The 17,709-nt window shown below is 41.4% G+C and overlaps 1 pseudogene; it reads right to left on the bottom strand.

Moving 5' to 3' along the window:
* Positions 1-440: 440 nt before the first annotated feature.
* The window catches only part of LOC148505881 (uncharacterized), an 82,845-nt pseudogene continuing 65,576 nt past the window's right edge, over positions 441-17,709 (bottom strand).

Genomic DNA, 17,709 nt, shown 5'->3' with positions numbered 1-17,709 from the left:
CCCTACATGTTCTAAAATTCATTTCCTTAATTGTCTCTTAGTCATCCCAACTTATTTTAGATTGTAAGGAAAAGGCGAGCAATACATTACACCTTGTGTTGAACAATTAATGAAGTCACAAATCTTTTTCCTGTATCTATTAAGATTGGGCTTTGTAGGTTGCAGAAAATGACTGGCCTTCCACACCTAAAATAGCCCTTTACATAACTACTGCCACTTTTTGTTAGTAAAATGGCTGTGGACCAATTTATCTCAGAGATTAGGTGATTTTCTACAGTTGATGTAAATTTTGTTTCCAATTTAACAATGTAACAAATGTATCAAGCTTGAAATAACAGATTTACCTTTTGAGGCACATACAGTGGATAGACTGTATTATATTTATATGTATTATATTTATGAATAAAGACAGCACACAGTTGAGATATTATTATCTCTTTATTCACATAATTTTCTTTTCTTTATCACTTTATGGGGTCTATTTACTAAGCAGTGTTAGGAGAGAGAGAAAAGTGATAAGGAGACAGCCAATCAGATTCTAAATGCTGATTGGCTGATAGTTGTCTATTAAGTAAGCTAACTGCTTACTTAATAGACCCCTATCTCTCTATACAATTTTTTAAATTATATTTTGTTTAAGTGACCATATTTAAGAACATTCAGTTCACATTTTATTCAATACTATATATAGAGTAGGACATCAGTACTCGTCTAAAATTACCTTTAACAGGTGTTGTTCCATAATAAGTAATATTCTCCAAACCAGTATACTTAAGAATTTGTCATTTTATTAATTAATTAAATAATTAGATCAAGCCCTTAACTGGGATATATTCTCCCAGGGTTATAATGCAGGAATAACAACGATTGACATTGTCACACAATACTTATACATTATTACAATATTCAGATTATACACCCCTTTAACGCCCACTACCATTATCAGATAATAGACAAAGCTTATTTTTGTTAACTCCTCCTTGACAATCAGACTCGAAACTGAATTCCTTTTGAGTGATACTCATGGAATATTGCATCCCATATTTAGTCTGAATAGTTTCCCCAGCACAAGGACACATATATGGGCATTTTCTCTTCACTGTGTTAGATAAACAGTTTCCCTCGGGTGCGACCTTAAACACATACACTCATTTCCATTTAAAACTAAGTTTGGACAGAGAAACAAAATGGAAGTACCAATGCCCTGTTAAATCTCATGTACTGCTTCATTATACAGCATAAAGCATATGTAAATATGGAATTATATAAATTAGTCTTCGACATCCTGTAACTATATATAAGAACAAGAGGATACTAGTTTTTTAATGCATATCCAATAAAAATTATTTTTAGACAGAGTGTTAGTTGAGGATAAGAGCGCATCTTAAAAAACTGATTCTCTTTTGGATTTTCGTAAATTAATGGTTATTAATTTACAAAAAAAAAATAACGTGGGATTCACCCCCAAAGCCTAATCAGCCTGGGTTCCTGATGCAGTCCTTGTTTCAAAAATACCGGGAAAAAAATGTGTAGTGATCCCCTCCATTTTTAACAATAGCACCAAATCATTAACACTCTAATCTAGTCAGCACAAGCTGGGGATTTCTGGGGAGGTGGGTACCCCCAAATAAAAGGGTTCTCCCTCTCCTGAGCACCCCAGGCTTAAGCTGCAGCTCCGGGCTCTTCCCTGCACCCCTGGTAGGTGGGTGCAGGTGTAATAGTGATGAGATAATAATGAAACTATTGTTTTTTTTACTGTGGAACTACAGGTGCCAGCATCCCTGCCTTTTGGCAGTTGTGGAACTACAAGTGCCAGCAGGCAGCTGGCACCCATACCATTACTGTAAAAAAACATAGCACAAATATGCCCTAGATTTTACAAGTTTATTACACACCTAACACACTCACATATACTTACCTTCTACCAGATGTTCAAATCCCCTTGGCACAATAAACTCCCATGGATTGGGGTTCACCTTTTGATTATAAAGACTCCGAATGCCACCTCTCTTCATACACTGGTGTATATATATGACATGCAGTGAGGTAAATGGCTGGGGTGGCACTGGCTTGTATCAAAGCCAGATTTACACATACATATATGCACCGGAGGGTTTATCTGAGCATTATATAAAAGTGCAGCAGTATATAGTTTTTGAAATTTGGAGAGTTTTGATCAGGGATGTGCAGAAAAGGCAGACAGGGGAGGCAGTGCCTCACCTACCATACACTTCTTACTCCAGAGTTTTGACTATAAAAATGATTAGAATACAAGGAATCCCAGGACTGAGAGGCGCTGCTGGAACTCTCTACAGGATAGAAAGCTCAGTATTGGCAGCTCCATCACCAATGTCTGTTGTTATGCTGCAGCTCTAGTTCCTACCATCCCAGGGGGAAAGTGCCCCCAAGTCCCCTTGTCAAACCCTCTCCAGTGTTTATTAAGTCTAATTTATATAAAACACTTGACACATTCAGGAAATAAAAATGGTTTCCCTTGAATGCACATGGTGGCATACTTTTCTACTTTTCTGCCCCCTCCTCCAGGAGGGGGCAGCCAAAACACAAGAGAGGGCCCATCGTGGTTCAGAAAGTGGGCGGATTAGCGGACATGATGACACAATAGTGTCATCATCATCAGCCCCCCGCTATACAGTGCCGAGAAAACATTCAGCACTTGAGATGGATGGAGGTGTGGGAGTCTTGCCTTCTTTTCTGTGTGGTCAGGAGAACCACCTAATTTTCGGGCAACTCTTGACCATTTCCGGGACTGTAGGCGAGTGTGAATTGTGGTGATGCAAGATAACTTAGTGATGAAACACTTGCTACATTCAGGCCCTCAGAGAGACTCATCAGGTCATTAATAATTATTATCTTTCTAGTAAAAATCTTGCTGCATTCACAGCATTAAAATGGTTTCTCTCCTGTGTGAATCCTCTGATGTCTGACAAGATGTGACTTACAAGTAAAACACTGGCTGCATTCTGAGCATTTAAATGGTTACTCTCCTGTGTGAATCATCTGATAATTATGGAGACATGATAAATACACAAAAATGTATTACATTCAGAGCAATTATATGAGTTTTCCTCCTGTGTGAATCCTTTGATGTGTAACAAGATTTGATATTTGGGAAAAACACTTGCTACATTCAGAGCATTTATATGGTCTCTCTCCTGTGTGAATCCTCTGATGTGTAACAAGATGTGCCTTATGGATAAAACACTTGCTGCATTCAGAGCATTTAAATGGTTTATTTCCTGTGTGAATCATCTGATGTGTAACAAGTGCTGATTTATGGGAAAAACACTTGCTGCATTCAGAGCATTTATATGGTTTATCTCCTGTGTGAATCATCTGATGTGTAACAAGTGCTGATTTATGGGAAAAACACTTGCTGCATTCAGAGCATTTATATGGGTTTTCTTCTGTATGAATCATCTGATGTCTAACAAGAGCTGACTTATGGCAAAAGGACTTGTTGCATTCAGAGCATTTATATGGTTTCTCTCCTGTGTGATTCATCTGATGTGTAACAAGAGCTGCCTTATGGGTAAAACACTGGCTGCATTCAGAGCATTTATATGGTCTCTCTCCTGTGTGAATCCTCTGATGTGTAACAAGATGTGCCTTATGGATAAAACACTTGCTGCATTCAGAGCATTTAAATGGTTTATCTCCTGTGTGAATCATCCAATGTGTAACAAGTGCTGATTTTTGGGAAAAACACTTGCTGCATTCAGAGCATTTATATGGTTTATTTCCTGTGTGACTCCTCTGATGTCTAACAAGAGCTGACTTATTGGAAAAACACTTGCTGCATTCAGAGCATTTATATGGGTTTTTTCCTGTATAAATCATCTGATGTGTAACAAGTGCTGACTTATTGGAAAAACACTTGCTGCATTTAGAGCATTTATATGGGTTTTCTCCTGTATGAATCATCTGATGTGTAACAAGAACTGACTTATGGGAAAAGCACTTGCTGCATTCAGAGCATTTATATGGTTTCTCTCCTGTGTGAATCCTCTGATGTATAACAAGATTTGACATTTGAGTAAAACACTGGCTACATTCAGAGCATTTATATGGTTTCTCTCCTGTGTGATTCATCTGATGGGTAACAAGATGTGACATTTGGGTAAAACACTTGCTACATTCAGAGCATTTATATGGTTTCTCTCCTGTGTGACTCCTCTGATGTATAACAAGATGTGATTTATGAATAAAACACTTGCTGCATTCAGAGCATTTATAATTCTTCTCTTCTGTGTGAATCCTCTGATGTGTAACAAGTTCTGTCATTTGGGAAAAACACTGGCTGCATTCAGAGCATTTAAATGGTTTCTCTCCTGTGTGACTCCTCTGATGTGTAACAAGATTTGATTTATGAATAAAACACTTGCTGCATTCAGAGCATTTAAATGGTCTCTCTCCTGTGTGACTCTTCTGATGTGTGAGAAGCTCTGATTTACGTGTAAAATGTTTGTCACACTCAGAGCACAGATGCGGTTTCTCTCCTGTGTGACTCCTCTGATGTGTAACAAGATCTGATTTATGAATAAAACACTTGCTGCACTCAGAACATGGAAATGGTCTCTCTCCTGTGTGACTCCTCTGATGTCTGAGAAGGTCTGATTTACGTGTAAAATGTTTGTCACACTCAGAGCACAGATGCAGTTTCTCTCCTGTATGACTCCTCTGATGTGTAACAAGTTGTGACATTTGGGTAAAACACTTGCTGCACTCAGAACATGGAAATGGTCTCTCTCCTGTGTGACTCCTCTGATGAATGAGAAGCTGTGAATTACGTGTAAAGTGTTTGCCACACTCAGAGCACATATGCAGTTTCTCTCCTGTGTGAGTCTTCTGATGTCTCAGAACATCTGATTTACGTGTAAAATGTTTGTCACACTCATTGCACAGATGTGGTTTCTCTCCTGTGTGAATCCTCTGATGTGTAACAAGATTTGACTTCTTGGTAAAACACTTGCTGCACTCAGAACATGGAAATGGTCTCTCTCCTGTGTGACTCCTCTGATGTATGAGAAGCTTGGAAATACACGTAAAGCTTCTGTCACACTCAGAACACATATGCAGTTTCTCTCCTGTGAGACTCATTGTGTATTTGATGGGAAACAAATTAGTTTTTGAATTTTTCTTCTATACAGAAAATGAGATTACATTTAGTGAATCCTCCAGAGGTGTAAGAAGAAATGACATTTATTTGGCTTGGTCAGAGAGTAATGTCACTTCCCACAGAGTCTTTTAATATTCTTAGTTGGGATCTTGCTCAGTTGTCCTGTAAGAAAGATTCAATTAGAGATGTTATATTATATAAGGAAAATAATGTATATTTATATACAACAACATAACACTGTCACTGGCCATTGCTTTTAGATTTGTATAATACTGATTACTACGATCAAGGAGAGAAACTCAAACAACAATTCACTTAGAAAAAATACAACACCTACTCACTACAACATACATTACAAAAGATAGGCAATGAAGAAAGAAAACCACTACTTCCCTACAAAGAGAACAAAGAAAACCACATGAAAGACACTATTCCATTCATCACACAATACAACACCAACGTGATACAGCTCAAACAAATCATACAGAAACACTGGAATCTTCTCCTAAGAGACAAAACACAGGAACACTCCCACCACGTCCCAATATACAGAAAAGCCCCAGACATCGAAAACAAATTAGTTTCAAACCACATTCCACCAACCACCCTCAAACATGACACTGAGCAACCTACCCGTTTCTATCACTGTGGCACATGCAGCAACTGCCACACTCTAGACTACAGAAGCACAAAGCCAACCACTACATTCACCTCCACTAACACAGGTAAAGAATACAAGATATAAGAACACATTTCCTGCAATACCAGCCACGTAATTTACCTACTCAAATGCACATGCAACCAACAGTATATAGGCAGAACCATTACACCACTAAAAGCCAGAATAGCTGAACATCTCAGGAATATCAGAAACAAATCAGAAAACTATAGCATCCCACTACACTTCCTGGAAAAACACCACAGTAACCTCAAAGACATCCAATTCACAGACATCAAAACCATCACCAAAAACTGGAGAGGGATATAACCAAATAACTTAACAAAGAAGAATTAAAATGGATTTTCACCCTGAACACATTCACACCACATGGTCTCAACATAGACAATTAAATCCAATCTGTCATATCAAAGTAGCATATCAAAAACTCTGTCCCACCACAACATCACCCTCCACATCGAGCTTAAAGGAATACACTCATCCCCAACTTCTACCAATTATACCACACACCCTCAACCATCACACTCGGTAACACACAACACCAATCCCCCACATACAAACTACCCACCAACAGACCTATGACACACCCTACCCAAACACAATCAACCACCAGACATCCCAACAACCAACCACACACACCAGCATTCCGAAACCAATTAACACCGAACAACCATTAACAAACTGCATTGCCACAGACACACACCATCACTCAAGTTACAGACGAAACACACACACTGACAGCTTAACCTATAACCATCAAGATCGCCCACCATATAGTGGGCAATGACAAATACAAAGACCCAGTGCTGCACCTCCACACAACAAAAGATGCCACGTACCACTTCCTGCGGGACAGACCACCAACCAATCCACACCCTGACCCAGTCTTCTACATGCACTCGCCCCTTGCAACAAACACCCCCTTCAACACAAACTCAAACACACACTGCAAATAATACACCACACCAAACAATCATCACTAAGAAATAATGACACACCTCCACCTACCCAAGCTCACTCAGTCCCCACCACCACCCAGAGACCACACATCTACCCACCCCCACAGAACCCCATAAACTCCAACCCATGGGGCCACACACCCTCAAGACAACACACACAATTAGCCCCCCAAACTAGCCACCACACTCAGGTGCTCATACCAACGAGTCGAGCACCCGCACGTCATTAAACACATACATACGGGTAACCATAGCTACCACAGTTCCCAACCTTTCTGAAAAACCCAAGGATCCACACCACCCCATTGGACATGAAGCACCACCACCCACACCCACATGTCCCTAAACACACATACACATACAGGTAACCATAACAACCACAGCTCCCAACCTCTATGACACACCCACAGATCCATAATACCCCATTGGACATGAATCACCACCACACACACCTATCAGCCCATCTCATCTAGCCACTCCCACCACACCCTTGATTGGCCCATCGATTATCACATGATGGACCTCAATCAAGACACCACCTACATAATCCCAGCTCTACACACAGTTCAGGAACTCCATGAAGAAGGCCAATGGGCTGAAAAACATTGGAGGCTAATGCATACCAATCTCACTCTTGAACAATTAAACTAATAAACCCCTGAACCCATCAACTTCGATACTTTATCCATGCCTGGACACCCACTAGCGGCAGCAGCGGCAATGCACACCCCCACACCGGCCACAGCCTCCTGTGCAATACACGCTATCCTACCCCCCACCACATGCCAACTCCCCACCAAGCCTGGTGGGTCGAGTCCGAGCACACCCAGTCTGCCACACATCAACGGCACAGGGACCCACGGTCCCACACCAACCATGCCACAGGCATCCTAAGTGCAGCCACACACAGCATACAGGACAATCACCTGCACTGCATCCACAGGTGTGAGCCACAATATCATGGACTGGCACCCACCTTGGCAACCAACTGGACATTGAGTGAGTCGCACCCATACCAAGGACCTGGGCACCGACTCTCCTCACCAGTGCAGGACTCCACATACTGGGAGCACCCCCGAACACCAATACCAGGGCATCCTGGTTGAGAAGTCTGTCGACCATAGGTACAGCAGGGATGCATGCAGTAGTACAACCGCATGTCAAGAAGCCCCCTGAAAGGGTTAACCCTACTCCTCAAACTGTGGACACCGCCCTGCCATCCACCCCATCACCAACTGGGCATTCTGCATGCCCCCACAAACTATTCTGAGAAGCTGCAACCTTCAAGGAGCACTGTGCCTCCAAATTGAAAACTATTATCTTCTTCACAAGTGATACACGAATACCAATAAACGTATGTGTCACTTAAACCACCCACCCAGCCTCCAGTGATTCTTTCATCCTGCACCACACCCACAACAGCATACACCCACTCCCCCTCCCCCAACCAACCCCCCAATCCTCCACTTCCTCCTCCCCATTGACCACACACACACGACCCAGGAGCACACATATCCCCAAATCTCACCAAGTCTACCCATAACTAGGATCAGTTACCCCTACTGCACATTGCAGCACCACTCGCCCTTTATATATACTAACCTGATGTACAGAGTAATATGTAAGGTAATATGAAGGAGCTGCCACCTAGATACCCCTTTATATATACTAACCTGATGTACAGAGTAATATGTAAGATACTATGAAGGAGCTGTCACCTAGATCCCCCTTTATATATACTAACCTGATGTACAGAGTAATATGTAAGATACTATGATGGAGCTGCCACCTAGATCCCCCTTTATATACACTAACCTGATGTACAGAGTAATATGTAAGATAATATGATGGAGCTGCCACCTAGATCCCCCTTTATAAATACTAACCTGATGTACAGAATAATATGTAAGATACTATGATGGAGCTGTCACCTATATACCCCTTTATATATACTAACCTGAACCTGATGTACAGAGTAATATGTAAGATACTATGATGGAGCTGTCACCTATATACCCCTTTATATATACTAACCTGATGTACAGAGTAATATGTAAGGTAATATGACTGAGCTGCCACCTAGATTCCCCTTTATATACACTAACCTTATGTACAGAGTAATATGTAAGATACTATGATGGAGCTGCCACCTAGATATCCCTTTATATATACTAACCTGATGCACAGAGTAATATGTAAGATACTATGATGGAGCTGCCACCTAGATATCCCTTTATATATACTAACCTGATGCACAGAGTAATATGTAAGATACTATGATGGAGCTGCCACCTAGATATCCCTTTATATTTACTAACCTGATGCACAGAGTAATATGTAAGATACTATGATGGAGCTGTCACCTAAATTCCCCTTTATATATACTAACCTGATGTACTGAGTAATATGTAAGATACTATGATGGAGCTGTCACCTAGATTCCCCTTTATATATACTAACCTGATGTACTGAGTAATATGTAAGATACTATGACGTAGCTGTCACCTATATACCACTTTATATATACTAACCTGATGTACAGAGTAATATGTAAGATACTATGATGGAGCTGCCACCTAGATTCCCCTTTATATATACTAACCTGATGTACAGAGTAATATGTAATATACTATGATGGAGCTGCCACCTAGATTCCCCTTTTATATATATTAACCTGATGTACAGAGTAATATGTAAGATACTATGATGGAGCAGTCACCTAGATTCCCCTTTATATATACTAACCTTATGTACAGAGTAATATGTAAGATACTATGATGGAGCAGTCACCTAGCTTCCCCTTTATATTTACTAACCTGATGCACAGAGTAATATGTATGATACTATGATGGAGCTGTCACCTAAATTCCCCTTTATATATACTAACCTGATGTTCTGAGTAATATGTAAGATACTATGATGGAGCTGTCACCTAGATTCCCCTTTATATATACTAACCTGATGTACAGAGTAATATGTAAGATACTATGATGGAGCTGCCACCTAGATTCCCCTTTATATATACTAACCTTATGTACAGAGTAATATGTAAGCTACTATATCTACGTTAAGTTAACACGGTTCGGAATTAATGCCGACTTTGCCTGTTTTGTAGGCGTTAAAGTATCGCACGCGTGCCCACGTATCCCTGTATTCAATTTCAAAGTAAGCATAAACGGCACCCGGCAATACTGTAACAAGCGGCAGGTACTGTCATTTATGGGGAAAACAGCCTGTCACCCCCCAAATGATGCTCTGACATGGGGGTTCACTATGGTACCCCCAATTTGGCTCGCTGAAGGTATGTGGTGTTTATAAATGGGCTAAATAGCTGCTAAATAGCGTTTTTCTATTCCTGATGCAGAATAGTATTTAGGAGCTTTTTCCAGAAAAAAAGTTTTCCCAGCAAATTTGGGATACTTGAAAATGGGGGACAGCATACTTTAAAGTTGAAAAAGTGAACTTGAAAAAATCATGAAAAATCCACCTGCCGCAAACACCTGCAATCAAAAAAACACTTGGGGCATACTTGGGGAACCCGCCCGAGTTAAGTTCGCTAGTTTTTAACTTTGTACCCCAACATTTTTTTTTTCGCCCCCTTTTTCAAAGTAAATTTTTGGGGTGTCCTAAAGTTTTTTTTTTTATTGACAGATTACCTCTGGGGGGCTATCTAAAGGCTGCAGGGGGGTTCCCGAACTTTGCACCACAAAACCCCAATTCTGCACTTTTCTCCACCTGCCATTCACAGGCGATACTTTACCACCTTTTACATTGCATTGATTTTCCGCCTAGGCAGAAAGTCTTTCAAATTGAATACAGAGGAAAACCAAAACAGGTGATAATGACGTCTTCGGCGGTAACTTAACGCGGATCCGGACTTAACGCTTCAAATTGAATACGGGCCTATGATGGAACTGTCTCCTAGTTACCCCTTTATATATACTAACCTAATGTACAGAGTAATATGGAAGATACTATGACGGAGCTGCCACCTAGTTACCCCTTTATATATACTAACCTGATGTACAGAGTAATATGTAATATACTATGATGGAGCTGCCACTTAGATCCCCTTTATATATACTAACCTGATGTAGAGAGTAATATGTAAGATACTATGATGGAGCTGTCACCTAGTTACCCTTTATATATACTAACCTAATGTACAGAGTAATATGTAAGATACTATGATGAAGCTGCCAGCTACATACCCCTTTATATATACTAACCTGATGTACAGAGTAATATGTAAGATACTATGATGGAGCTGCCACCTAGATACCCATTTATATATACTAACCAGATATACAGAGTAATATGTAAGATACTATGATGGAGCTGCCACCTACATACCCCTTTATATATACTAACCTGATGTACAGAGTAATATGTAAGATACTATGATGGAGCTGCCACCTACATACCCCTTTATATATACTAACCTGATGTACAGAGTAATATGTAAGATACTATGATGGAGCTGCCACCTAGATACCCCTTTATATATACTAACCTGATGTACAGAGTAATAGGTAAGATACTATGATGGAGCTGCCACCTAGATACCCCTTTATATATACTAACCAGATGTACAGAGTAATAGGTAAGATACTATGATGGAGCTGCCACCTAGATTCCCCTTTATATATACTAACCTGATGTACAGAGTAATATGTAAGATACTATGATGGAGCTGCCACCTAGATACCGCTTTATATTGTCGAAACCAAATAATTGGGTAAGACAGAATCTGTTTGGCAATCAGGAAAACCTGCACAACGCCATCTTGTGATTGGCAGCAAGACTCCATTTTAGAAAAGAAAGCTTACACAAGCGCCATTTTGTCAAAAATACATAGTACACAAACCACAGTGCAAAATTGCTAAAAGTAGCACGAACAGCTTTTTAACAATCTTCCCCAAACACATACCGACAGTGTTCAGAATACATAAAATAACTTTCCAACACATTAAAATCACCACAGACTTATATTTGAGCAATAGCAAAGCAGTGGTGTTTTCCCTGCATACACATTTAAAAGCAATGGTCCTGCAGCGTAAAAGGAATTATTATTATATGGTTTAGTCACAGTGCCCACGTGTAAAGAAATGAATGTTTTCTGTAACTATGGCATAGTAAATTATAAATGGACAGTGTTTGGTGCCGTACTGATCCGTTCTCTTCCCACAGCATTCCGGTGACATCAATATGAAGATCAGAACATGCGGCTATGAAATATGAATGTTAGAGAGAATAACTACTTGAAATGTTGTATGCCATAGCAGCTTAGATTTGCATGCGGGGAAGAAAGGGGGATGCAAAGGGAGGTTGGAGACCTTTTGTATCCATTTGAAATTGTCCATTAAATGCCCTGTAACAGATTTCTAACCCTTATCAAAGGACAGTGACATTGTGTAGGCTTGTTTACATTTTTGTCCAGAGGACTGGTTATTCCAGTCTAATCAATAGAGATAGGTAACTGAGACTAGAATCTAATTAGCAGTAGTTTCAGGTAACCAAAAGGGTATTCCCTTTCTGATGACCTCACAGGTGAAAGGGGGTGGGAACATGGCATGCACATTTTGGACACACTCAGAGGCCAGGACACTTGGAGCAGGGAATTGGAGCAGGGGGTTGTCTCTCACAAGACAACCTAAACAATGGGACTCTGTTCAATTGGGAATATGGCTAAGTATATTGTTGTTAAACTATACAGTAGTTAGTCTATTTGGGTATCTGTAGCGAGTTTTGTGTTAACCTGTTATTAGCTTATCTAGATTGTTTGTAATAAGTTTGTAGTTTGGTAAGGGAATTCATAAGTCTGTGTTAGCATACAGTGGATGATATGATGTGAGCTAGTCTGTAATGTTATCATCTACACTGTAGTGTACAATAGTCTGTTCATACTGGTTGTTTTAGCAGCATGCAGGAAAGGGATTGATTATGGAGTTTTTGTAATATTTGTAATGATTGATGCTGGTTGATATAATTGTTTGAGATCCGCTGGTTAGCTGTGTTAGGGCCTTCCCATGTGCTTGAACAATATCTCTGCTTGGGAGAGATAGGCTTGGTATGTGTTGTATACTCATGAATGTAATCATAGGCTTGTATTATGGAAGTTGAATTAATAACAGCTTTGAATGGTCATAAGTAATTGCCATATGGAAGATAGTCTGCATTTTGATAAAGATGGCTACCTCCTTGTGGAGTGAACAAAGGAAATTATAATTCTACCCAGTTATGGTGTTGTATGGGTCAGATAGGTATATTGTAATTATTATAATTGTGATCATTGATTCCCCTTTATATATACTAACCTGATGTACAGAGTAATATGTAAGATACTATGATGGAGCTGCCACCTAGATCCCCCTTTATATATACTAACCTGATGTACTGAGTAATATGTAAGATACTATGATGGAGCTGCCACCTAGATCCCCCTTTATATATACTAACCTGATGTACTGAGTAATATGTAAGATACTATGATGGGGCTGCCACCTAGATCCCCCTTTATATATATAATAACCTGATGTACAGAGTAATATGTAAGATACTATTGTGGAAGTGTAGAAGCCATTTTGGAATAAGAATCCATTTTGTATGCCATGTATTCATGGAGGGTGGGTGCGCAGGGCAGGATGGAGTTAATTTATTGTACAGACCCTGTAATATGTGCACAGAAAAGCATATGTACATATATGGTAAGGTATGCGATTCCAATGTATAAACAGCACTATAGTCTCACTGCACATAAAGAACAACAGATGCGTTACTTGGAACCTATTAATGAGTCTGTCTGTTAAATAAAGCAGAGAGGAGATGCTTGTGGTTACATATACACATTTGTGTCCGTGTCTCTTTACACACATGATCATATGTAGCCTTTAGCAAACAAAGCCTGAGGGTGACCAACAGGGGCTGCCTGGCAACTTTTAGCCTGAGGGGCAAATGCATGCAGGCAGCCCTGGCAGAGGAGTAGTGTGTAGCCAGGGTGCACGAAGAACATGCGTGCTACGGCACCCCCCCATCTCCTCCTCAAGTGTTCCAGGGAGGAGGCAGGTCCATATGGGATTAATGTAAAGTAAATATAAAGATTAGGGGCAGCCCCATTGTGGCGCCCATATGCAGTGCCCCCTGTGCCCCAGGAGAGGACCCCCTTATGCAGGCCTCTAGCAGTGATCCCACCTATGCAGTGCCCCTTATACAGTGCCCCCAGTAGTGGTCCCCCCTGTGCAGTGCCCCTTGTGACCCCAGTAGTAAGCCCCTTATATAGTCCCCCCAGTAGTGGTACCCCCTATAGTACCCCCAGTAAAAGTCCACCCCCTTGCAGTGCCCCCAATAGTGGTAACCCTTATGCAGTGCCCCTTAAATAGTGGCCCCAGTTGAAGTCTCCCCCTATGCAGTACCCCCAGTATTGCCCTTTTTATAGAGCCCCCAGCAGTGGTCCCTCGATGCAGTGCCCTCCTTCGGTAATCCCCTCCCCCTATGTAGTGCCCCTAGTAGTAGTCCCCTCCCCTTGTAGTTCCACTAGTAGTAGTAGTCCCCCCTTGGTGTGCCCCTAGTAGTAGTAGTCCCCCCTTGTAGTGCCCCCAGTAGTAGTCCCCCTTGTAGTAGTAGTCCCCCCCTTGTAGTGCCCATAGTAGTAGTCCCCCCAGTTGTAGTCCCCCCTTGAAGTGCCCCCAAAACAATCCCCAGTAGTGGTCTCCACCTTGCAGTGCCCCCCCTGTAGTCACCCCCCCTTGTAGTGTCCCCAGTAGTGATCTCCCCCTTAGTAGTGCTCCCAGTAGTGGTTCCCCCATTGTAGTGCCCACAGTAGTAGTAGTCCACCCTTGTAGTGATTGCCCCCAGTAGTAGTAGTCCCCCCCATGCAGTGCCTCCAGTAGTGGTTCCCACCTTGTAGTGCCCCCAGTAGTGTAGTCCCACCCCTTGTAGTGCCCCCAGTAGAAGTAGTCCCCCCTTGTATTGCCCCCAGTAGTAGTAGTCCCCCCCTTGTATTGTCCCCAGTAGTAGTAGTCCCCCCCTTGCAGTGTGTCCAGTAGTGGTTCCCCCCTTGTAGTGCCCCCAGTAGTAGTAGTCCCACCCTTGTAGTGCCCCCAGTAGTGGACTCCCCCTTGTAGTGCTAGCCCCTCCCCCCAGTAGACACACATAATAAAAATAAAAAAAACACTCACCTGAATCCCCGCTCCCGCCATCGCCATCCGCTCCTCCGCTCCTCCGTCTGACCTTCCTGGGCCGGGCCACTCTGCATTATGGGAGAGATGTCATGACATCATGACGCCTCTCCCATTTCCCACTGCGTGAGCCGGAAGATGGCACGGCTCCTGCAGTGGGCGCAGCAGCAGCTAATGAGAGTCTGACAGACTCTCATTGGCTGCTGAACAAAACAAACACCCAGCTGCCGGAGCCGGCAGCTGTGTGTTTGTCACTTGTGTAGCGCTGACCGAACACAGACTGCCTGCGGCCCGCATGACGCTGCGGCCCGGGGAGCACATGGCACCCTGCCCCTCGGCCCAGCCCGCCACTGGTGACCAAGAAGGGACTCATTCAGTAATCATAGCTAGTGTCCAGAGTCGACACTATGATGGAGCTGCCACCTAGATCTCCCTTTATATATAATAACCTGATGTATAGAGTCATATGTAAGATACTATGATGGAGCTGCCACCTAGATACCCATTTATATATACTAACCTGATGTACAGAGTAATATGTAATATACTATGATGGAGCTGCCACCTAGATACCACTTTATATACATTAACCTGATGTACAGAGTAATATGTAAGATACTATGATGAAGCTGTCACCTATATACCCCTTTATATAAACTAACCTGATGTATAGAATATTATGTAAGATACTATGATGGAGCTGCCACCTAGATCCCCCTTTATATACACTAACCTGATGTACAGAGTAACATGTAAGATACTATGATGAAGCTGTCACCTATATCCCCCTTTATATAAACTAACCTGATGTATAGAGTATTATGTAAGATATTATGATGGAGCTGCCACCTAGATCCCTCTTTATATATACTAACCTGATGTACATAGTATTATGTAAGATACTATGATGGAGCTGCCACCTAGATCCCCCTTTATATACACTAACCTGATGTACAGAGTAATATGTAAGATACTATGATGGAGCTGCCATCTAGATCCCCCTTTATGGTATACAATCGGGAAGCCGGCTGCCTTAATACTGGATATATATTCATGATAGAATTGATGAAGTCATGTGAATCAATTTTATGGGGGAATTCAATTAGACATGATAACCTATATTTCCCCAAAAAGTTTTCACTTGTGAAAACTTTTTAGAAAAATTGATAATTGCTCAACCCAAATAGCCGCATTTTTGTGCGTGTGAATTCGGTATTGGCATTAATGCCGGTCTTTTTTTGGGGACCCCAGAAGTAGGTGAAAAATTTTGCAAAACCTTCTACTTTCGATTAAAAATGTCGGGACTTGATTCAGAACTACTGGGACACCCTCATCAATGACTAATTAAAAATAATAATATTTTTAATTAGCTTAATTTGGCCAATAATGACATCTAATTTTTGGGATGAAAAAATAAAAAAATGCTGGAAAAATGATTTGATGTAGTGGGACAGGTATTCTGGGGGGCTGTATGGATAGGACAGGTATTCTGGGGGGCTATATGGATGGGACAGGTATTCTGTGGGGCTGTATGGATGGGACAGGTATTCTGGGGGGCTATGTGGATGGGACAGGTATTCTGTGGGGCTGTATGGATGAGAGGTATTCTGTGGGGCTGTATGGATGAGAGGTATTCTGTGGGGCTGTATAGATGGGACAGGTATTCTGTGGGGCTGAATAGATGGGACAGGTATTCTGGGGGGCTATGTGGATGGGACAGGTATTCTGGGGGGCTATGTGGATGGGACAGGTATTCTGTGGGGCTGTATGGATGAGACAGGTATTCTGTGGGGCTGTATGGATGGGACAGGTATTCTGTGGGGCTGTATGGATGGGACAGGTGTTTTACATATTGCAGGAGGCAGTGACAGTTGTATTTTTATCTGTTTTTGTAAAAGTGCCCTAAAATTACTCAAATATACTTTCACCCATTTTTATGTACCCCTAATTTAGCTACTGCATTTATATATTACTTTCTCTCATTTTTTTTTACCGTGTTACAAAACTGCTTATAGTCATTTACCACAATCTAAGAACAATATAGAACCAAGAAAAAGTACGTCCTGGGCTGGGGCCTTATGAGCAGATCATCTGTATAAAACTTATGTTTCATTTATAATAAGTAAAAAAAATACAAGCTCAAGGAGAGTACATACAAAACGCAAACAGACACACAAATATAGTAATGAAAAGTACTTGTTATGAAAACCTGGGAAGCAGAAGGTATCAATTGATGAAAAAATGCAAAAAGAAGTTTATACACAAAGAGCTTTTAGGGTGACATGTAATAGGGAGTGAGTGTTTGTGCGGGATCAAACTCACACCTTCTTGCACATTTATAAGGTGCAAGTTTGTCCCTAGACACCCAAATGTTTTACGGTGCAAGTTAAAGTGTCCGAGTTTGACTGGTGAGTTAGTGCATTAAAGCTAAACCTCAGGTAAACTCAAATGCGACTTTCATTACAAGGTGTGAGTTACACAGAAGCCTGCACAGATCAGGGATATCTGTAAAGGTTTCTATGTGAAAAAAGTTAATAAAATGTTAATAAAAACCAGTGATGTGGGGGTCCTACCCTAAAATAACAACCAGCACCGGGCTATATTGAGGTGGTCCTAGTTTTGAAACTTCAAAGTGTTAAAAGATGTGAGTCAGTCCTGGTTGAGAAATATGGGAGACAAAATGAGTAGGGCCCCCTCATGTTATCCACAACCAGCTCCAGACTCTTTTTAGTGGGAATGTTATGCCACAGCTGTGGT

Source organism: Taudactylus pleione, unplaced genomic scaffold, assembly GCF_031769625.1.
Source record: "Taudactylus pleione unplaced genomic scaffold, aTauple2 ptg000435l, whole genome shotgun sequence".
Lineage (NCBI taxonomy): Eukaryota > Metazoa > Chordata > Amphibia > Anura > Myobatrachidae > Taudactylus > Taudactylus pleione.
This window is presented reverse-complemented; position numbering and strand designations above follow the sequence as displayed.